Consider the following 22,662-nt stretch of genomic DNA (forward strand, 5'->3'; position numbering starts at 1 on the left):
ATCCAATTGCTTACGAACACAGTAACACACCAAAGCACAAATCACATACCAGCGAGATGCAGAGTAATAACACATGGCAGTCAGAAAGCACAATATTGGGAAATGTGAAATACTTTAAATGACACCAGAAGTCATTACGGCTGTCCAGATCGTTGGTGTATATTATAAGAACTGGAAAATGATTTGTTGCACTTTTGTTGTAGTATTATATTCCAGTAGTTTCTACATTTACTGACTCTGTGATCTTATTTTACAAAAGCCGCTTGAAGTGTTAAGGGGAACGTCGCGTCAGCACAGTCTATATCGAAGTTCTGTTTATTGTCGAGATGGATTGTTATTGCCTTTTGTCGAAATGATTTATAACCCAATTTAAAATGTATTTATCGTATTTTCTTTGCCCGAACCACTGAGTTGCGTATAACGTCCCTTTCCCAATTAGTAGTGAATTTTAGCAAAAGCTACACAGTGACTGGAAGTAGTCTCTGAAATGGTCATTTGCTTTTGTTATGTGCTGTATATACCACAGCGACATATAATCAATCCGTCAGGGCCGGAAAAAATGTCCTATTAAGCAGCTTCGTTGGCTACTATTATATTATCTGTTTGTAGTTCTGCACAGTTAAAGATCCCCGCACGATAAGTCGCCTCCTACTCCACGCTGTTCGTTTTGGGATGCGACGGATCACATTGAGACCCTTTACACTTTCAGCTGATTTATTTATTTAAACAAAATACAATCGTTTTGTCGTCACATGAAAGGTACTGCAAGGATAACTTTTCTTTGAAATGCATTATCTCTTTTATTTCGATTGAAATTATTGGCATTGAGAACAAATACACATTCGAATCGTGATAAAGTTTTAAGTTGTTTTAATGTTTCCCCAGATCTCTATGTCGGTGAGGTCCTAAGTACAAGTTTTCTTTGTAAAACTATAAACTCTATCACCTGATTCTGCTGCGTTTTTAATTCTTTCCATTTATTTTTAAGGTCACCGTTTTATTTATCTTCAGGCTTTAACAATTAGATTATAAAAAGAATAGGCTCAGTTGTCAAAGCGTGGTTTGTCATATCGGTAACAACACAGCCAATTTAAATGTATTAGTGTTAAATTATAGCAGAAAGGTGAACAATGTATTTTCTTACGGATTAATGGCCAGGTTAAGTGAAGACAGTCCTGTGGAAGTATAGAGCATCGATCACCTTTAAAGCAGGCTTTGAGCTATGAAGTGTGTCATAAAGTGTTTCGAAAGATTGTACCTCCTAAAGCAAATGGAATTTTAGTTTCCTTTTAAAAATTAAATTTGAGTAATAGAGAAGTTTCTATGTTAGTTACATGGCTGTCGGTGCTTTACTTTCTGAGTAATGGATCTGATTGACTGCTTATGTTAATGTTCTAGATGTCAGCAAACTCTTAGTGTGTTGGTAAAGTGTGCATTAAAACAAAACTAGGAAAGATCTAAACCTGGATGCTATGGAACGAAAACGTTTTAAACTCATCGGCAAAGGATTATTATGGGATGATTTGTACATGTTAAAGCCTTTCAAATTACTGAGCACGTATATATGTATATATATATTTACTGAAATATGTACCAGACAATATTGTTATAACAAACTTTTATATCGATACAGCACACTGTATTGGGTGATTGATCTTACACCTGTATATGCATACTGATTAGTATTTTTGTACAAAACAATGTTACAAAATAGTAACTAACTGGTAATATGGAATGAAAAGGTGTTTTACCCGGTGTCTTAGACCCAGTCAATTGCAGTTCAGCTGACGATTTACTCTTACAGTTGCTAATCTTCTGTCCCACATTATATAAAATTGATAGTTCCGTTCCTAAATAGACCTGATCTCATTTGCCCAGCGCCTTTTATATCATGAAGTCAAGGTGTACTCTTTAGAGAGACTGCACTTCCTGAACAGGAGAATAGTAGGAGGAGTCCTATAAATCAAAGAAAATCTAGATCGTTTATGTCTAAATCGACTATCACTACACCGGCGGCCAAAATAAGAACTCAAGGAAAGCAGTCATCGAACATCGTTCGATGAGAAACATTAAAATCGAATAAGTAGGCATCATTTTTTCCTGTAAAAATAGACCAGGCATTTTTCTAAGTTAATTAGTAAAAGCATTTGACACGTTTTAATTAGCAGGGAAGTTAAAAAAAAACTCCCACCTCACCTGGAGCGAAAAGAAGAAAATCTTTAACTGTGAGATGCATTCCCCAAATATCACAGGAATATTTCGAAAAACAATCGTCAAGGCAAAAAACAGAATAAGTGAGGGGAATTCACGGTGGTGGACTGTATTACTACATAAAATAGGAGAGGTAGGCAGGGGCTCGGGAGCATCAGCTGCCAGGAATCATTTTTCATTGCTTTTAATCGGGATAAAGTTGTGTTATGAACAGCGCGGAGCTTCAATCAGCCTCTGACTCAGCTCTGGAGCAGATGCCTGTTTTCCAAATTATACAATTTAATCCCTTCACAGCAGCGAGCTGCCAACACAAAAAAGAACGAAACACGAGCTCAGTGGAAAAATAGCAATCTAAACCAGATCCAAGTGTGTGTGCGAGAGAGAGAGAGAGAGAGGGGGGCGAGAGAGACTTTATGCCTGCGTCTACTTCATACTTGTACTTTCTGCAGTCTTATCACCTTTTGCCAATTTAATTCTTGTGCTTTGCCAGTTTCCCATTTCCAGGACTCTTGCCTGCACTGTTGTTATTCTTGTTCTTCTTTTGAACAAGTTAACTCCTTCGAGGCGAGGTGCCGCTTTCCAGAGACTTACCAGTCGATTTTAGACCAATTCATACGCAACTAATCGGTGATCTCGGTGAAGTTGGAGATTTGTAAATTGGTCCATCAGTAAACCGTATTGTTATATTTGACAGTTTTTATTAATAACACTTGGATGGAATAACTACAAAAAAGAGTGCGCACGCATCTTGTTTAGCAAAAGCAAAATATTGCTAATGCTGGAAATCTGAAATTAAACCGAAAATGCTGTACATACTCAGCAGGTCCGGCAGCATCTGCGGAGAGAGAAACAAGAGTTGACGTTTCAGGTCGTTAACCTTGAAAGGCCATCAGCCTGAAACATTAATTCCGTTTCTCTCTCCACAGATGCTGTCTGACCCGCTGAGTATTTCCAGCACTTTCTGTTTTATTGCATCGTATTTAACCTTTTTTGAGTGCTAATGGGTAAAAAACGGATACTACTTTTGCGAGCAATACTTTTTTTTAGGGATCTGGACCAAAATCCGGCCTAAAGCTTAAAACATTAGATTTTGTAGTGTCACTTTTAAAAAATAATATAGCATTTGAACCGGATCCACCCATTCTCCGAGCCTCGGATGACTGGTCCAGAAATAGTTTACTTTTTTGTAACAGCCGAGAGCGCCCAACTACTGGTTGCCATTTGTGTTTTCCCCTGATTATTTATTATATTTGATTGTAGCAGATGCAAATATTTAGCACCATGCACCACAGGCTGATCAGGATGGAATGTTACTACTAAAGATGTCTTCACTAGGAAAATTGACTGTTGAGCTTAAGAAAGCTTTTAATTGAAAATCTACTGTATTTCAATAACATTGCAACAGACGATGATTACATACTTTATCCAAACGCACACACAATTACTGCTGAAATCGAGGATGCCCACCAAACACGAGAAGTCATTAGCTCCAATATGCTGGGTTAACATATTAAGTGCTGGCGGAATCTGATTTTAGAAAATAAATCCACTGGCAGTCATTACTGCAAGATATGATGTTAATCAGTATGGTTTTGCTAAGTTTTGGAAATGAAAGTGACAAAACTGCATAGGACGAATGACGGGCAACGGGGAACTCGATACAGTAAGATGCATTCAATTTAATCCCCACAATATATTTGTAGGTGTTTGTGTAATTTCTTACAGTTTGAAATCTAGACAGAAGAGAGCGCAACAACAACAGCAGTCGGTGGTGGGGTCTCAGCACAGACGAATATTGATCAAATCCTGATTGTTTATACTTAGTTTCACTGCGTATGGATGTTCTCTATTCCTGAAAATATTCGTTATCCACACGCTCGCCTTATTCCTACCCCATCCCCTCCCTTCTCCCCCAAGCTTGTTTTATTGTAGTAGCCAGGGATCACAGCTCTAGGTAAAGTTATCTTCCAGGTCATTATCTTCCATCACATTAAAATGGTAAGCAACCTATCAACGATGCAAAGCGAATATAACGTGTATCAGACATAACACCGGCACCAAGCATGTTGGTCAATGAATAACAAAACGTTTTAGGCGTCGTTTGAGTGGTCTGTGGCTGGGGAATTTGCCACCTTATCTGTCACCAGGAATAGCTTGGAATATCAATAGCTCTTATAATAGTTGAAAAAAATAAGAAACACCATAGACTCAAAAACCCCTTCCATTAGTTATATATTGCTATTAGCGATAGGAACTGAAAAAAATTACTGTGCAACCATAGCAAAGTTTATTAACAATTGTAGCTGTCAGGGGCGATGATTAACATGTAAGTCTATATTACTAATACATCTTTGGATCAGACCAGCAATGTAGGACTTTATTTGGTTTAGGCTAGTAACTCCTCCTCCCCACGGTATTAGGATACTTTTATTATTAAAGCACTGTATACTCAATCCGGCCTTGGCTGTTATAATATCCGACGGTTAACAACCGAGGACTTCAACATATACATATCTCCAATCTTCAGTAACAATATGCCGTTACCCTATAGATATGAGCAAAATATAACTATTTAACTGTGTTCACGAATGAAGATCACACTCATTCGACTTTAATACACCTTCATTTAAGACAAAATTCAAAATTTATTACAGACACTGAATATAAGCATAGCTCCCATCCTTCATGGATTGTACATAATAGATGCTTAGTTTAAAAATTCTTGTTAAATGAAACAAATCCCAAACCAAGTAACGAATGCAAAGATTCCAATGCATTATATTGGTTGGTGTGGAGTTTATATTGGCCAACAACTTTTAGAATCCGATTATCAGAGGATGTGATTTGTAAACTTGCAATGGGGAAGGAATGCAATTTTTCCGGGACAGAATCAGTAGCAGATACAGGACATACAGGAAATGAAAAAAAAAAGTTTCATGGGAAGAGAACGCTTATCAGAGACAAAGCCTCTAATTTAGGACTGGGCAACAACTTGTACTGTGTAAAAATTAAACTTATTTCTCGTGTGATTTACCGCAGAGATACATTCCCAATCTAACATTTCCAGTGCATAGTTTGCGGTGTAGCCTTTTAGATTGCTTTCAGGGAGACTTGTACAAAATGATCTATTAAATTTTGCGCAATATTCAATTACGGATTTTCATTGGTGTCGTAACAGCTTACAAAGCGTAATACTATTTTCCTCCGTCACTTACAATTAAAAAAAAAATTCCTGTGTATAATATCGTGAACGAAACTATACTTCTTAAAAACAGTCTTTTCAGGTTATTAGCAACTGCCCTAGATGGACTTTTGTAATCATTGTAATATTGCGTAGATGGAGCAGGTGGAGGGAAAATAAAGATCTCCAACCATCTTCCCCCCTTTCTACTAATTGCAGGCATTTAAACAAACTGTTGCAAAACATCTATTCAGGACATTTATTTGTATTCGTTTTTAGAAACAAGAAGAACACGTTTTTATCAGATTTAAGACTTATAGTTTAAGTGAGGCAATTAAAAATGACCAAACATCCGAGTGTTTTAACTTTTTTTTTAATGTTATTAGGTTTCGGTGCAGTGACTTCGGTGAAATATGTAATTTATGGTAAAAGCTTCTGGAGTGCATCAGTGTGCAAGTGCGAACGTCCTGAAATGTCCTAAAACCATTTTAAAGCTGCGTGACCCCACAATTTTACTATTTACTTGGTACTTAAATCTTACCGGAAAACCCTGAAAATATAGTACAGATATTCACTGTATTTCAAGTGAAAATTTCCAAACACAGAGGAAAGTTGAATACATCACTTGTACATATTTTAATAAGGATTTTTTATTATTTGAGCTGTACACTGATATTATAGACCAGATAGCTGAAAGGAAAGAAACCCCATCTTAAATCAAGCTAAAACACTCAGTTTTAATATCTCAACAAATGAATGTGTTTCATAAAAAATGTTACCCAAATTATTTTGGTATGTGTGTGTCTCTGTGTGTGGGCATCAAATTACCTTTGACTTTTACTGCCGATATAACTATTTAAAATTCATTGTTTGTTGAAAAATAAAAATGCATATGTTTTGCACACTTCGATAATGTTTATTCACATTACAACAAAGGATACCTCCAAAACATCAGTAGAGCATTCTTCAGTGTAAATAACAAAACCTCTGCTAAACAAAGTGCAGGAAAGGGGAACAAGAATTTCACTTTATTCCTTGCAGACCTCAATTTTAATTTGGAACTGGCCGGACAGTAATGTTTATTAGTTTGTAACATTTACCCATGTAATGATATACTGTGAAACTCGAGTGTTAATTGATGTAGAGTACATCGACTTATAACATCATTGTTTTAATTAGTGATTTTTCAATGCACTGAAGAGTTTGACTGGTGTGGTGTTTCAGTGTGTAGTGTAATGCAGAGGTCCCCATACTTTTTGCTGCCATCTCCTTCTCCCATTGGACAAGAGTCTCTGAAGGGTGGTGGGGTTGGGGGGCAGCAAAAACAGTTTGGGAATCTCTTTAGTGTGAAAAAGTACTAACCACAATACAGTTGTAAATCGCCCCAACTTTCTAAGAAACAACACTTTCAGGTCCAGAGCCAGTAAATATGAGTTCCAAACCCGAGTGGAATGGATTGTGTTTCCTATTTTTCTTTTGCCTCAACTTTAATCATCAAAAAGTGTTCCCTTCATTCATAAATATTGAATATCAAACAGGATCCTCTTGTCATTTATGTAGCATGTGGGAGGGGGGATGCTGATGTGGTACTCGTTCATTCGTCAATAATACTTGGTACTATAGATTGGTATTCTCAGGATTTGAGGGACAAAACCCATGCGCTCTCGTTGCTCTCCACTCTCAGCTCATCATGCCCCCTCCCCCTTCAGGTTTGAGAACCTCTGATTTAAAGGTTTACTAAATACCTTAAAAATTCATACTAGATTTAACCCTACTTCTTGACATGTTGTCTATTTGCTAATATATTATTATTTCATGAAATTATGTTCTATTTTGTGTTGTATAACTGCCGAAGCCATTTCCCGGTCAGGAGTTGTGCAATGTAAGATATTACCTCAGATTACCATATGTAGCTTCTAAATTAGTACACCTATTACAAATTCTAAGTGAAATATATTCATGCCACAGGTTTCTCACGAGAAATATAAGATTCCCTTTCCCTCCACTTACGTTTACTATGCAATGTTTTATGAATTAGAACAATGTTTTATTAATTGGAACAAAAAGAAATGGGTTTCTGGAGGGACATTGGGTAGAGCTACTAAACTGAAACCTTTTGCATTTTGACCCATGCATCTTCAAAGTCTTTTCAAAAATTGTGTGACTTTCAATTCTCAAATGCTACTGAAACTACTGAAGAAACTTCAGTATTTTTAATGCATTGGTTATTTACTATTGCTGTAAATTAGGGCGGGGGTGTGGAGGTGGTGGATATCATTTGCTACATGTTTTAAGCCTTTTCAGTGTCACTAAATAAAAATTGAATATGTTTTCAATCTTTTAAGTTTATTTTAGAAAATACACTACTGAGAATATTCATAATTGATGTGATTCCTATTCTTAAAAAGTAATATATAATATAAATTAACAAAATATTTTTTTTATTCTTTCAATGGGATGTGGGTGATTTTATTTATTTATTTATTTTTAATTTTTATTTAGAGATACAGCACTGAAACAGGCCCTTCGGCCCACCGAGTCTGTGCCGACCAACAACCACCCATTTATACTAACCTTACAGTAATCCCATATTCCCTATGCTGGCAAGGCCAACATTTCTTGCCTATCCCCAATTGCCCCTAACAATCGAGGGGCTTGCTAGGCCATTTCAGAGGGCAGTTAAGAATTAACCACATTGCAGTGGGTCTGGAGTCACACGTAGGCCAGAGCAAGTAATACGGAAGATTTTCTTCCCCAAAAGACATACCAGATAAGGATGGCAGATTTCCTTCCCTAAAGGACATTAGTGAACTAGATGCGTTTTTATAACAATCAATGATAGTTTCATGGCACTGTTACTGAGACTAGCTTTCAATTCCATATTTTATTTTATTAATTAGTTGAATTTATTAATAATTTTAATTTACATTTCACCAACTGCTGTGCTGGGATTTTAACCCCTGTCCCCATGGCATTGCCCTGGGCCTCTAGATTACTAGTCCAGTGACATTACCACTAAGCCACCATCTCCCCATACCATTTAACAGATATTATAGGCACAATTTTAAGATTACAAAGGAAATGCAGCACTCAGAGACCTGATTTAAATATTTTTGTTTATAGCAACTACTTGTATATATACATATAAAACACCTTTAACATAATAAAATGCCCCAAGATGTTTCACAGGAATGTTATAAAACAAAATATGGCACAAGCCACATAAGGAAATATCACAGCAGATGACCAACAATTTTGTCAAGGAGGTAGATTTTATGGAGCGTCTTCAACAAGGAAAGCGAGGTATGGAGGCAGAGAGGTTTGGTGGGTTGGGGGGAGGGGTGGGATTCCAGAGTTTAGGGCCTTGGCAGCTAAAGGCACAGCTGCCAATGGTGGACCAGTTAAAATTGGGGATACTGAAGAGGCCAGAATTAGTGGAACTCAGATATCTCAGAGAGTTGTTAGGCTGGAGGAGATTACAGAGAGAGGGAAAGGGTGAGGCCATGGAGGGAGTTGAAAACAAGGATGAGAATTTTAAAATTGAGGTTTGCATAACTGGGAGTCAGTGTAGGTCAGCAAGCACAGGGGTAATGGAAGAACAGGACTTGGCCCATGTTAGGACCCAGGCAGCAGAGTTTTGGATGATCTTAAGTTTATGGAGGGTAGAATGTGGAAGGCCAGCCAGGAGCGCATTGGAATAGTCGTATCTAGAGGTAACAAAGGCATGGATGAAAGTTGCCACAGCAAATGAGCTGAGGCAGGAGTGGAGTTGTGCAATGATATACACGTGGAAATAAGCAGTCTTAGCAAAGGTGCAGATATATGGTTGGAAACTCATCTCGTGGGTCAAATATGACACCAAGGTTGCGAACAGTCAGGTTCAGCCTTAGCTGTTTGCCAGATCATCCCAGTTAGAGGGATGGAGTTTGTGACTAGGGAACAGAGCTTTGAGCAAAGACAATGGCTTCAATCTTCCCCTTCTTTAGTTGGAGTACTGTATCTGGACAAGCAGTCTGACCATTTAGAGACAGTGGCGGGGTTTACAGAGTTGGTGGTGAGGTAGAGCTGGATGTCATCTGTGTACATATGGAAATTGATGCTGCATTTTTAGATGATGTTGTCGAGTGGCAGCATGGATAAGAAATAGAAGGGGGCCAAGGATAGATCCTTGGGGGACACCAGAGGTAATGGTGCGAGAATGGGAAGAGAAGCCATTGCAGGTAAGTCTCCGGCTACAACTGGATAGATAGGAATGGAACCAGGCAAGTGCAGTTCCACCCAACTGCAGGAGGATGGTGTTATCAGCCATCAAAGGCTGGAGACAGGTCGAGAACGACAAGGAGGGATAGTTGACCTCTGTCACAGTTGCATAGCAGGTCATTTGTGACTTTGTCAAGTGCTGTTTCAATACTGTGGCATGGGTGGAAAACTGATTGGAGGAATTCAAATATTCATGAGCCTTATGCAGTGCATGGATCTACTGTTTGCAGGCTGTATGATTTTCATAACACGACAATAAAATTATTTTTCATTTGGGGGATGTAGGCATCACTGGCTATGCCAGCATTTATTGCCCATCCTAATTGCCCTTGAGAAAGTGGTGGTGAGCTGCCTTCTTGAACCACTGCAGTCCTTGGGGTGTAGGTACACCAACAATGCTGTTAGGAGGGGAGTTCCAGGATTTTGAACCGGCGACAGTGAAGGAACGGCGATATAGTTCCAAGTCAGGATGGTGTGTGACTTGGAGGGGAACTTGCAGGTGGTGGTGTTCCCATGCATTTTCTGCCCTAACCCTTCTAAATGGTAGAGGTCGCGAGTTTGGAAGTGCTGTCAAAGGAGCCTTGGTGTGTTGCTGCAGTGCATCTTGTATATTGTACACACTGCAGCTACTGTATGTCAGTGGTGGAGAGAGTGAATATTGAAAGTGGTGGATGGAGTGCCAATCAAGTAGGTTGCTTTGTTGCTGGATGGTGTTGAACTTCTTGAGTGTTGTTGGAGTTGCACCCATCCAGGCAAGTGGAGAGTATTCCATCACACTCCTGTCCTGTGCCTTGTAGATGGTGGACAAACATTGGGGTGTCAGGAGGTGAGTTAATTGCCGCAGAATTCACAGCCTCTGACTTGCTGTTGTAGTCACAGCATCTTTGTGGCTGGTCCAGTTCAGTTTCTGGTCAATGGTGTCCCCCAGGATGTTGATAGTGGGGGATTCAGCAATGGTGATGCCATTGAACGTCAAGGGGAGATGGTTAGATTCTCTTTTGTTTGAGATAGTCATTGCCTGGCACTTGTGTGGCGCAAATGTTACTTTCCACTTATCAGCCCAAGCCTGGATGTTGTCTGGGTCTTGCTCCGCAGTATCTGAGGAGTCGCAAGTGGTGCTGAATATTTTGCAATCAACTGCAAACATCTCCACTTCTGACCTTATGATGGAGGGAAGGTCATTGATGAAGCAGCTGAAGATGGTTGGGCTTTGGACACTACCCTGAGGAACTCCTGCAGGAATGTCCTGGGACTGAGATGATTGACCTCCAACAGCCATAACTGTCTTCCTTTGTGCTAGGTATGATTCTAACCAGCAAAGAGTTTTCCCCCTAATTCCCATTGACTCCAGTTTAGCTAGCGCTCCTTGATGCCATACTCAGTCAAATGCTGCCTTGATGTCAAGGGCAGTCACTCTCACCTCACCTTTGGAGTTTAGCTCTTTTGTCCATGTTTGGACCAAGGCTGTAATGACATCAGGAGCTGAATGGCCCTGTGGAACCCAAACTGAGTGTCAGTGAGCAGGTTATTGCTGAGCAAGTGCTACTTGATAGCACTGTCAACAACCTCTTCCATCACTTTGCTGATGATTGAGAGTAGACTGATGGGACAGTAATTGGCAGGGTTGGATTTGTCCTGCTTTTTGTGCGCAGGACATATCTGGGAAATTTTCCACATTGCCGGGTAGCTGCCAGTGTTGTGGCTGTACTGGAACAGCTTAGGTAGGGGCACAGCTAGTTCTGGAGCACAAGTCTTCAGTACTATTGCCGGAATGTTGTCAGGGCCCATAGCCTTTGCAGTATCCAGTGCCTTCAGGTGTTTCTTGACATCACGTGGAGTGAATTGGATTGGCTGAATACTGGCATCTGTGATGCAGGGGACCTCAGCAGGCGGCCAAGATGGATCATCCACTCAGCACTTCTGGCTGAAGATGAATGCAAAGGCTTCAGCCTTGTCTTTTGCACTGATGTGCTGGGCTCCCCCATCATTGAGGATGGGGATGTTTGTGGAGCCTCCTCCTCCTGTCAGTTGTTTAATTGCCCACCACCATTCATGACTGGATGTGGCAGGACTGCAGAGCTTAGATCTGATCTGTTGGTTTTGGGATCATTTAGCCCTGTCTATTGCATGCTCCTTCTGCTGTTTGGCATGCAGGTAGTCCTGTGTTGTAGCTTCACCAGGCTGACACCTCATTTTGAGGTATGCCTGGTGCTGCTCCTGGCATGCCCTCCTGTACTCTTCATTGAACTAGGGTTGGTCGCCTGCCTTGACGGTATTGGTAGAGTGGGGGATATGCTGGAGGTTACAGATTGTGGTTGATTACAATTCTGCTGCTGCTGATAGCCCACAGCACCTCATAGATGCCCAGTTTTGAGTTGTTAGACCTGTTCGAAATCTATCCCATTTAGCACAGTGGTAGTGCCACACAACACGATGGTGGGTACCCTCAGTGTGAAGATGGGACTTCATCTCCACAAGGACAGTCTAGTGGTCACTCCTACCAATACTGTCATGGACAGATGCATCTGTGGCAGGCAGATTGGTAGGATTTTCACTCTTGTTGGTTCCTTCACCACCTGCTGCAGACCCAGTCTAGCAGCTACGTTCTTTAGGACTTGCAGCCCGGTCAGTAGTGGTGCTACCCGGCTATTCTTGGTGATGGACATTGAAATCCCCCACCCAGAGACGACCATCAAAGCTTCTTCCAATTGCTGTTCAACATGGCGAAGCACCAATACATCAGCCGGGGTTGGTGGGGTTGGGGGGGGTGGGGGTGGGTGCGGGGCGCTAGGTGGTAATCAGCAGGAGGTTTCCTTGCCCGTGTTTGACCTGAGCCCATAAGACTTCATGGGGTCTGGAGTCAATGTTAAGGACTTCCCAGGGCAGCTCACTCTCGACTATATACCACTGTGCCACCACCTCTAGTGGGTCTGTCCTGCCGGTGGGACAGGACATACCCAGGGATGATGATGGTGGTGTCAGGGACATTGTCTGTAAGGTATGATTCTGAGAGTATGAGTATGTCAAGCAACAGCCTGACTAGTCTGCGGGACAGCTCTCCCAATTTTGGCACAAGCTCCCAGATGTTAGTAAGGAGGACTTTGCAGGGTCGACAGGGCAGGATTTGCCATTGTTGTTTCCGGTGCCTAGCTTGATGACGGGTGGTACCTCCTTTCCCAACTGCCACTTTAGCTAGATAGTGTGAAGATGCAAAAGCAACAACAACATCGGGGTGGGGGGGGGGGTGGTTTATAGTAATCTGCTGAATATACATATTCTGCAGTACAGGAAATCCTTTCTTTCCATTCTGTTAAAGGCATACCTCTATTTATGTAATGAAACGTTTGCACATAGTATACCAGTGAGCCTCACAAATAACTTTTCAAGGCTTGTTTTAACTTAGCTCCCAATCAGTCCGCTTATCTTTAATCTTGCCAATTAAATGTAGAGGGAATCAATCTGTTTATCTATTTACTCCCCAAAAGAGTTTCTGTCAAGTATTAAAATTGAATTCATTGCAGCAGAAGAAAATGCATATTTGTAATCATTTCAAGTCTATTGTGGTTTGGAGATTAATCAGTTTGGGATGCAAACATTCTGCAAAACATAAATTGTAATAGGAACAAAACAAAAATCTTATTGATACAATGCAAATATGATTTGAAAAGAACATTTGATCTATTTAAATGTGTAAATCATTTTAGACAATAAAAGCTGGAATAATATTTTCTTTCAAATAAATGTCATTTATAATATGCAAAAGAAATCATTTTCTTAAGCCCATTGTTTTCTAAGATTGAATTACTTTATACAACATGTTGCTTTATTTTTATGTAAAATATATACTACAAATTATCAAGTTGTGAGACTAAAGTAATAAAAAAATCCGACAATTATGTCAGTTTAGGCACATAGAGTATGTCAATATGAAACACCATAAAAGATGTTTCGAAATTACACCCATGTTGCAATTTTCAGGATGAGATTACTGTATTAATATTCTAACATTTGAATAACCTGAATCAAGTATTTATTTTACATCACGCATAACAGTATAGTTCAATCAGCAGAATACAAACAAAAGTTTGTAATGGTAAGATGCTGCAATGTTTCTCAACCTTATCTCAAAAAAGGTTCATTCAAACATGTACAAAACTGTTTTCATCATCCTGTATTTGATTTTGTTCCTGCACAGTCCTGAATTCACTTTCCACATTCCACACTGGTATTTTCGATGGATTTTCACATTTTGACAAAATATATTGTCTAGTTCATTTATGATGAGACATTTCATTTTTTGATTTTATCAAAATGGAATTTTGAACCTGCTACTTTAACTTTTTCAGATCTACAAACCCTTTGTTGCTGTTGCACCTGTAGAATCACTTTATTTATTATTCTAAAATATTTAATTATATATTAAATCATCATGGTTTCATTTTATTACCCATATTTATTGCAGATGATATGCTCAACAAAATATTTATCTTTAAATGTTAATATGATATTAATGAGTAAATGTCACCAGTTTGGAAAGTTTGTCTTTATTTGAACATTGGAAGCTTTTCGTGTAGGCTTCTTTTTTACTGAATAATGCTTTATTTAAGAGCCATATTGTCTCTTTAACTGTCTTTGCTATGGGCCTATCTTTTATTATGTATCAGCTACAATCCTATGTGCCACTCATAATACTGGCTTTTTATGAGTCATGTATTTCTAATTTCATAATTCCTTTAATGTTACAGTACTTAACTGCATTATTGGTATTAACCTTCCAATAAATCAGTATTTTTCAGTGAGAACATGCTTTGCGTTCCAGAAAGAAAACTGAATAATTAAAAGCCCAGAAATTAGTGTTGGAAATATAAGTAGATGAATACATGACTTGTTACTTTCAAATTGGATAATGCCTCTGTTGAAATGGAGGAATATCAAATGTTTTAAGCATTTGTCCACTGTGCTTACAGCAGTTTCTAGGTTATGTTTCTAGGTTATGGTCAGCCAGGCCCTAGTCCCATTGATGAGATTGTGATTCTGAATAGATGACTCAGCCAAAAATAACTAAGCTTAATTTCATTCAGTTTTCCCTGCTCTAATAAAACAGACAAAGGGAAAATAAAGGAAGACGCAGATGTACTAAAGAGACAATGAAAAGATGTAACAGTAATGGAGGAAGGGGTGAGGAATGTACTTTTAAACAAACACGGGTCTTAAAAGGCTTTGATGTACAAGTACAAGACATATAGTTAAAGCAGTATCATGCCCAAGATTCGTCCTTTATTAAGCAATGATAGCTTCTACTACCGATAATGATCAGTCAAAGATTAATTGGCTGCTGTTCATAGCTATAGTTCATCCCCATTTTCTTCAGCCACAGATATATTAACATTTAATCCAAGATTAATTCAACAATGATCAATTTAGAAATATTTTTATTTGTTCAAAACCATAAATTGCTCATTGTGATTGTCACAAGTTGCTCCAGTGTCGAAGGTAATCACATATGGTGCCTGAACAGTTCTCAATCACAGATAGATTCCAGTGTCAATTATCATTAAAGATCATATAATCGAATTGGTTCTATGTAGTTCATTGCCAGAGATTGCTCTCACTTTGTTCATAGACAAGCATTCTATGGAATTGAACAAATAAAATCGATCTGTCACTAAGACAAACTTACAAACATTTTGTGACAATTTGTAGTTGAACAAAGTAAGAATCTTCAGCTATGGACGGTATAGGAATAATCTCTGACAGTTCAGCTTGTTCATAGCGTTCATCATCACACATTAATATTGTATGGTTCAATCACACATTGCTCTTGAAATGATCATAATCATGTGTTGTTTCACTATTTTTCCTCATTACATTTCTATTATCTTAGTTACAGAACACTCCTATGGGGTTCATGGATGCAAATTATTCCAATGCATTCACTTACAGCTTGTCCTTATATTGTGCACTCACAAAAGCTTCTGTAAATATTCTTTTCCATAGATAGCTCTGGATTTATAATAATCACAGATTGATCACTCAGTTATGAAGATAGATTGGAGAAGTTGGGACTGTTTTCCTTGGAGAAGAGAAGGCTGGGAGGAGATTCATTAGAGGTATTCAAAATCATGAGGGGTCTGGACAGAGTAGATAGGGAGAAACTGTTCCCACTCATAAAGGATTGAGAATGAGAGGGCACAGATTTAAAATAATTGTTAAGAGAAGCAAAAGTGACATGAGGAAAAACTTTTTCATGCAGCAAGTGGTTAAGGTTTGGAATGCAGTGCCTGAGAGCGTGGTGGAGGCAGGTTCAATTGAAGCATTCAAAAGGGAATTAGACTGTTATATGAAAAGGAAGAATGTGCAGGGTTACGGGGAGAAGATGGGGGAGTGGCATGAGGTGAATTGCTCATTCGGAGAGCCAATGCAGACACGAAGGGCGGAATGGCCTCCTTCTGCACTGTAACAATTCTGTGATTCTTTGTGATCATACATACTTATCATCACGGAAAATCCCCATATACTCATATACATATTGACTCCATTCATTCTTTGACACAGTTTGATCTATTATACACATTTCCACAGATTGGCCCTATACACTTATACATGTTAAACCTAAATACATATAGCCACAAGCCTGTCTTCCTAAATTGAACAATGACTTCCATTAGATCATCATCACATATTATCTTTGAATGAATGATACTGCAGATTGTTCCTGTGTTCTTCAGAACAGATTAATTCTATATCATTTAGAATAAAGTTATTCCCAAATAGATCACATATATGAATAGGTCTGATATTAATCACAATTACAAAGATCGTCATAGCCACAAAGCAATCCCAAATTTGTTCGTACTCACAGATAGCCCGATAGTTGCAGATTGAACTGTAGCTACATGTTGCTCCCATATTGTTCAGAGTCAAGACTGCTCCATAGTTACACATTATTCCTCTATTGTTTGAAATCACAGATTACTCCTGTACTAATTATAGTCAACGATAGCTTCTACACAATTTATTGCCACAGATTTTCTATACTCTCAAGTGGTTCTTATATTGTTCATAGGCAATATTGTTCTAGACTTATAAATTTCTCTATGCTCACAAACAGTGAAGTACACAATGACAGATAAATCCCACATATTGCCAAACATTAGTCCTAAACTGTCCATATTTAAACAATAATACAATAATGTACATAGTCACAGATTGATTCTATACTGTTCATAGTCACAGATTGATTCTATACTGTTCAAAGTCACAGATTGATTCTATACTGTTCATAGTCACAGACTGATTCTATACTGTTCAAAGTCACAGATTGATTCTATACTGTTCATAGTCACAGACTGATTCTATACTGTTCAAAGTCACAGATTGATTCTATATTGTTTATAGTCACAGATTGATTCTATACTGTTCAAAGTCACAGATTGATTCTATACTGTTCATAGTCACAGATTGATCCTAAACTGTTCACTGTCACTGATTGAATCTACACTGCTCATTGTCACATGGTGACTGAACAGCACAGAAACAATTTCGACATACTTACACATAATCTCTGTACTCTTAGAGTGCTCATACACTGTTTAAGTTTAGACTTCATTCTTAACACATTCTTGGTTACACTTTTCTTGCTAGTAATGGTGAATCTAAAATAACAAGATTCCCAATCAACTGATGGGAAGACAATTTGAGCATTTATCCATTAAGTATCATTGTTCCTTTTCTTAGAAACATTGCCATTACATTAATCTTCACTTCTTCCACTTATGCCAACAAGCACTGTATATCAACTGTATAAATCTGACAGACAGTTTGGCAATTGTTTCATCAGTCAAAGTCCCAGTTCAAAGTAAGGCAACATCATGCAACACTGCCAATTTGTCTACATTTTTTGCCAAGTGAAGAGCCATGTTTGTGTCAGTCACTGGTCTGTCTTGTCTCGCTCTCCATGGCTGTGGCAGACTTTCTCAACCATCCCACCAAGTGTGACTCTGTCCATCAATGGTTCTGTAGCCACTCCCCCATAATTAGACAAAGTCAACACAGCGGTCATTCAGTGTAGGGCCTGAGTACCTGAGGCTGTCAACAATTCCAATCCGCAGACATAAAGAGCACACCTTCCTCTTTCCATGCACCAGTTATCTAATTAAAACTGCAATTTACCCTAACAACTCTGATCAAATTGATAACTTGAACTTGTGTTTTCAGTTATCCAAAAACTCCTGCTAAGAAGTTAGAGCTGACACTCAGACAGCCTGCACTCAGGAGCCAGTAACCATGCTTACTAGATCATTTGCTTAAGAATGTGCTGGCTCACATACAGAACTCACTGAAATGATGAAGAAAATGCATGGGCAGTACTAGCTTGGCTGGGATAGTGGGGAATCTCAGACAAGACTGCTGGTACTCTGCATGCAATTTCTAAACATGAACACTTAATGGCAAGTGATAGACACCCCCAATGGAACAGAAAGGTCCTGGGGATGTAAGTAAGGACTATAATAACTCGACCCCGTTCAAAGACACCCACTGCTCTGAAATGGCAATTATAAATCCAGCTGTTTTTCAGTTTTACACTAATTAAAATCTTAAATAATACAAATACCTAGAATTCTAAATTACCCAAATTGCACATTGCTTGTGTGTATGTGTCTGTGTGCAAATATATGTGAGAGGGAGGGTAGCATGCAAGTATGAATATTTATATGGAGAAGGGTGAGGATAGAGGGAGGTAAAAAGGCTAATAAAATCATGTGTGCCATGGAGTTTATATTTTCAAGTCATTTAATAATTTGGAAACTTGTATCAGTTATACAAATAACTTTTGATACAGTTGATGTCTTTATTTAAGCCTCTGTGTACCACATTTCATGGAAGCTCTCAAGGTATTTCCATACATTTCTAAATATTTCTGTATGACCTATGAAATGTAAAATGGGGGTGGGGGGGGGGGGGTGGGGGGGAGGTTGGGGGGAGGTTGGGGTTTGGTTGAGAACCATCTGGAATTCATTTGAACACTAGATTTTGATTTTGATATGTATTGTTGCTATACCATTCAGAAGGCTTGTATAAGCATACAGTATTCTAGGCCATATTTGCTAACTTATTAACATAAGCAGATTTTAAAGGCAGCTCTTTTTCAGGCTAAAATATAGGCTTTTGATAGTTACACAAGCTATATAATTAATCAGCATGCAAGTGATTATTTTTGGTGAATGGCCACATCCCTAGTAATTGGATTCAGGCCAAGATAGAAACGAAAAGCTTTTTTATTAGTTACTTGAAAAATCCTCTGGGTTCTATTTATTTAGCCCCCTCCATCCCCTTTCAGGACTGTGGCCACATTATTAAGCCAATCTATGCAACTTGGAAGAGACCTATTGGAAACAGTTCAAATTCACTTTCCAAAACATCTGGCTTAAGCTATGCAAGGAAATGTGGAAAATGAAGTGACTAATACAAAGTCCAATAATGGGCACTTGGAATGCAATCAGGTAGATTGCTGACACCGCTTGATTCTTCTGTTCAAAACTAAGCAATGAAAGTCACAAACTGCCATACTCCATGAACTGCACGACATTCACTCCAAGCAGAGAGCTGTATGCGGCTTAACTAGTTTTAGTGAGCTCCATAGCAACAGTAATACACATATAAAACAGCAAGATGTAAGTGGGCCTTAGTCCAGCAAACACAAGATGGTACTTAACAATGATCTCTTTTTGGCTTTTTCAAATGGGAAAATAAGCTAAATGCTGTTACATCAACTTAATTGGGCTGAGAGTGCCAGATAATTCATTAAATGGTCATATAGTGATAATTAGTCCACACATAAAACATTGAAACATCTATTATTGTAAAACATCTTAATCTGAATTTTTTTTCATTTCTGGGATTTAAAATTAAAGTTTCATGCTTCAATTTTATCTTCACAAGCCAGACACAGAAAGTACAGACTTGTAACATCAACTAAACATTTTAAATACATTTTTTCACAAATTATGTTGACTATACTGATGCTTCATGTTATACTTAGATCTTGGTTTAGAGATCTATTATTTAGCTTTATCCTGAATTAGAGAAGAACAGCTGTCTGGTTGATGCTATCATAATTGCATTGATGTATAATCCATCCTGCATATGGTTTTTGCTTTATACTGTGACATATTGCCAATCTTTCCACCTAACTTATATACGTATGGCATCTGTTCCTTCAACATCACCAAAATCAATGTGGCAGAAACTCAAGGCAACATAAAAAGTTGCCTTGGACTGAACATGGCTGCCGATGCCTTTATTGTAGACATTGAACAAAGTCACTGGCAGAACTATCTTGAAATCATAATATAGTGATCCTTGTTAAATTGTTTGAACTCGTGTTACAGATCGTGGCCTAGGAGCATATAGCACCATAACAAGCATATTAACCATTCCCATTATTAAAATTTACCAATGTAATTGGTAAACAAAATCTCATGTGTTTGATGGGGTTAAATCTAAATTCAGGTAAGGTTATAGCCCCTCCAAAATAACACTCAGAGATTAAGCTAACAGTTGGAGTATGACATATAGGATAACATAACATTTGGCTGGAGTGTTATGTAAGGCATAGCTAAGGCATCTGGGTGATCACACAAATACCAAGGGGAAAGCATAAGTAGCTTATACATCACTACATAACTTCATTATACATATAAATGTTTCTTTTTCCAGTGTTTTCATTGGTAAGCACCCTCATTCAAATCTCGTCATGATTTACTGTCCGTCATCAGTATGTTTTGAAATCATACAACAGAAGGCTGAGTATTAGTAGGAAATTAATGTATGGTTTCCTCACATAAAAGGAAAGGTCATTTTTTATGAAAAATACAAGGGTATCACTGTCATCTATCTCATTAGTACAACAGATAGTTAGTGACAAAAAGACCTAGTTGTGTGTTCCAATCCAAATTAAATTTAGAATACAGTAACTTTGAATGGTGTTTTAATTTAACATTTCATATGAGTAGGTAAAATTAATAACCCCTCCCCCATTTTTTCCACTCCTCTTGTAAAGGTATTGTTTTGTGCTCTGGCCCAGTTCCGTAGGCCAGTGGTTAGAGTGAAATTTTTAAGGGGTACTCACACCTCCCACCCTCGCAACATCTGTCTCCATGACTAACTTTTTGGCCCTGTCCCCAGAACATTTTAGTATTTTAAAAATACTTGGTTTTACATAGTAAGTTCAAAAAAGAATGCATTAATCTCCAACTTTTGTGTCGCAGGAATCTTCCACATGATATTAAGGGACATCACAGTTTTCAGCCAGTTAGCTATATATTACTTCATTAAGGAGATCTACCATAACATTTCTACTCACTTCACCATTTTTTTGAATAGACAACTGCAAATGTTTTGTCAGATTTATTTTTGGATATCTGATTCTTTTTAGCAAAATAAAAGAATGACAGGCTGCAAAATATATCAAAATTAATGAATTTTATTGTATGTATTTAATGTTTTGTGGATGAATTTTGCCCTTGTTTGTGATGAACTTCTGTGTTTCTTGCTGTGTTGCCCTGCTACTTTGCATTGCACAAATTGAGAGACTAGCATTGGAGGCCTGACTGCATTGTCAGCTTACAAGCTACACAGTCTGCAGAATGCCTACTCCCTGTATCTCCAACAAATCCTGATGCTTGAATATCTTTGACTGGAGTCACTTAGGTTTTCAAAGGTGTCTACAGGCATTTTTGCAGAGTTAGATGATGTGCACAACAACTGCTGACCTTAATACAAACCGGCTGCTGCTATTCCACTCTACACAGAACACTATTGGAGGACACTTCCTCATGAGGTCCACTGGTCTGTGTAGATTGGTGATCCGTATAAAGTATCTGAATCCCTCCCAAATGTTTGCCTGTAACAATTCTGACAGAGTTGAAATCTATTACGAGTGCTTGTTGGATTCTGAATGTCGCAAATCTACTGCAGCAATGGGATCTTTCATTAGGGGTGGTCCTATTTTATAACCTCATTGTGTCCGTCAACACCACAGATACACTGGTGTTGCCATATTTCCAATAGCAGACTGTAGTATAGATAAACAGTACTTCATTACACCATAGATGGGAGATAACACTGTATATTTGTTTTTGGGTCAGAAACCAACCTCTGGTGAGAAACTGATTAAAGTTCAGACTTTCATGGGGGTAAGCCTAAATTGATATGGAGACAGATTTCCTGTCCAATTAGAACCAGTGGGGGTGGGAACGGAGGTGGGTCAGATGAAGTGTGGGACTGATTTAGACTCCCCACAACAGCCATCACTGAGGCTGCTGGTTGAGCTGAGGGCGTGATCTGCAGTTTGTGCCAAAGCCTTCCACTGCACTGGAGCGATGTGAGATGTCACAGAAGAGCTGGAGGCCTGGCACCCATGGCAGGGCAGACCCTCGCTTCATCGATGCTAACTTGGATCTAATGCTGGAGGCCGTGAGGGAGAGGAGGGAGGTCCTCTTCCCAAAGGATGGCAGGAGGAGGCCACCTCATTGTGCAGAAGGGGCACTTCACTGTTCAGTGTCATCTCCCTCCACTTTCAATTCCTCTTCCTCTCTTACCTCCTGCTCCTGCTCCTACCCTATTGAGCTGTCTCCTTCCAGGGCCTCACCATCCTCAAAGTCCACACCTCTCTGGAGGGTCAGGTTATGGAGAGTGCAGCAGACCACCACAATGATTGAGACCTTTACAGGAGGGCATTAGAGGGCACTACCTGACTGGTCCAGGCCACCAAATGACACCTTCAGAAGCCCAAGACCTACTCAACGGCTGTCCTGCTGAGCAGGCGGCATTGATTGTATCATCTCTGTATGTCTATCTAGGGCTCCCATAGAGGGGTCAGTAGCCATGCCTTCAAGGGATTTTCCTTGTCCACTAGGATCCAGCCATGCACTTTGGGGGTTGGGGTGAAGATCTAAGGCAGCCTGCACTGGTAGAGGATGAAGGAGTCATGGTAGCTGCCAGGAATG

The sequence above is a fragment of the Heterodontus francisci genome, chromosome 9 (assembly GCF_036365525.1).
Source record: "Heterodontus francisci isolate sHetFra1 chromosome 9, sHetFra1.hap1, whole genome shotgun sequence".
In the NCBI taxonomy this organism is placed as follows: Eukaryota; Metazoa; Chordata; class Chondrichthyes; order Heterodontiformes; family Heterodontidae; genus Heterodontus; species Heterodontus francisci.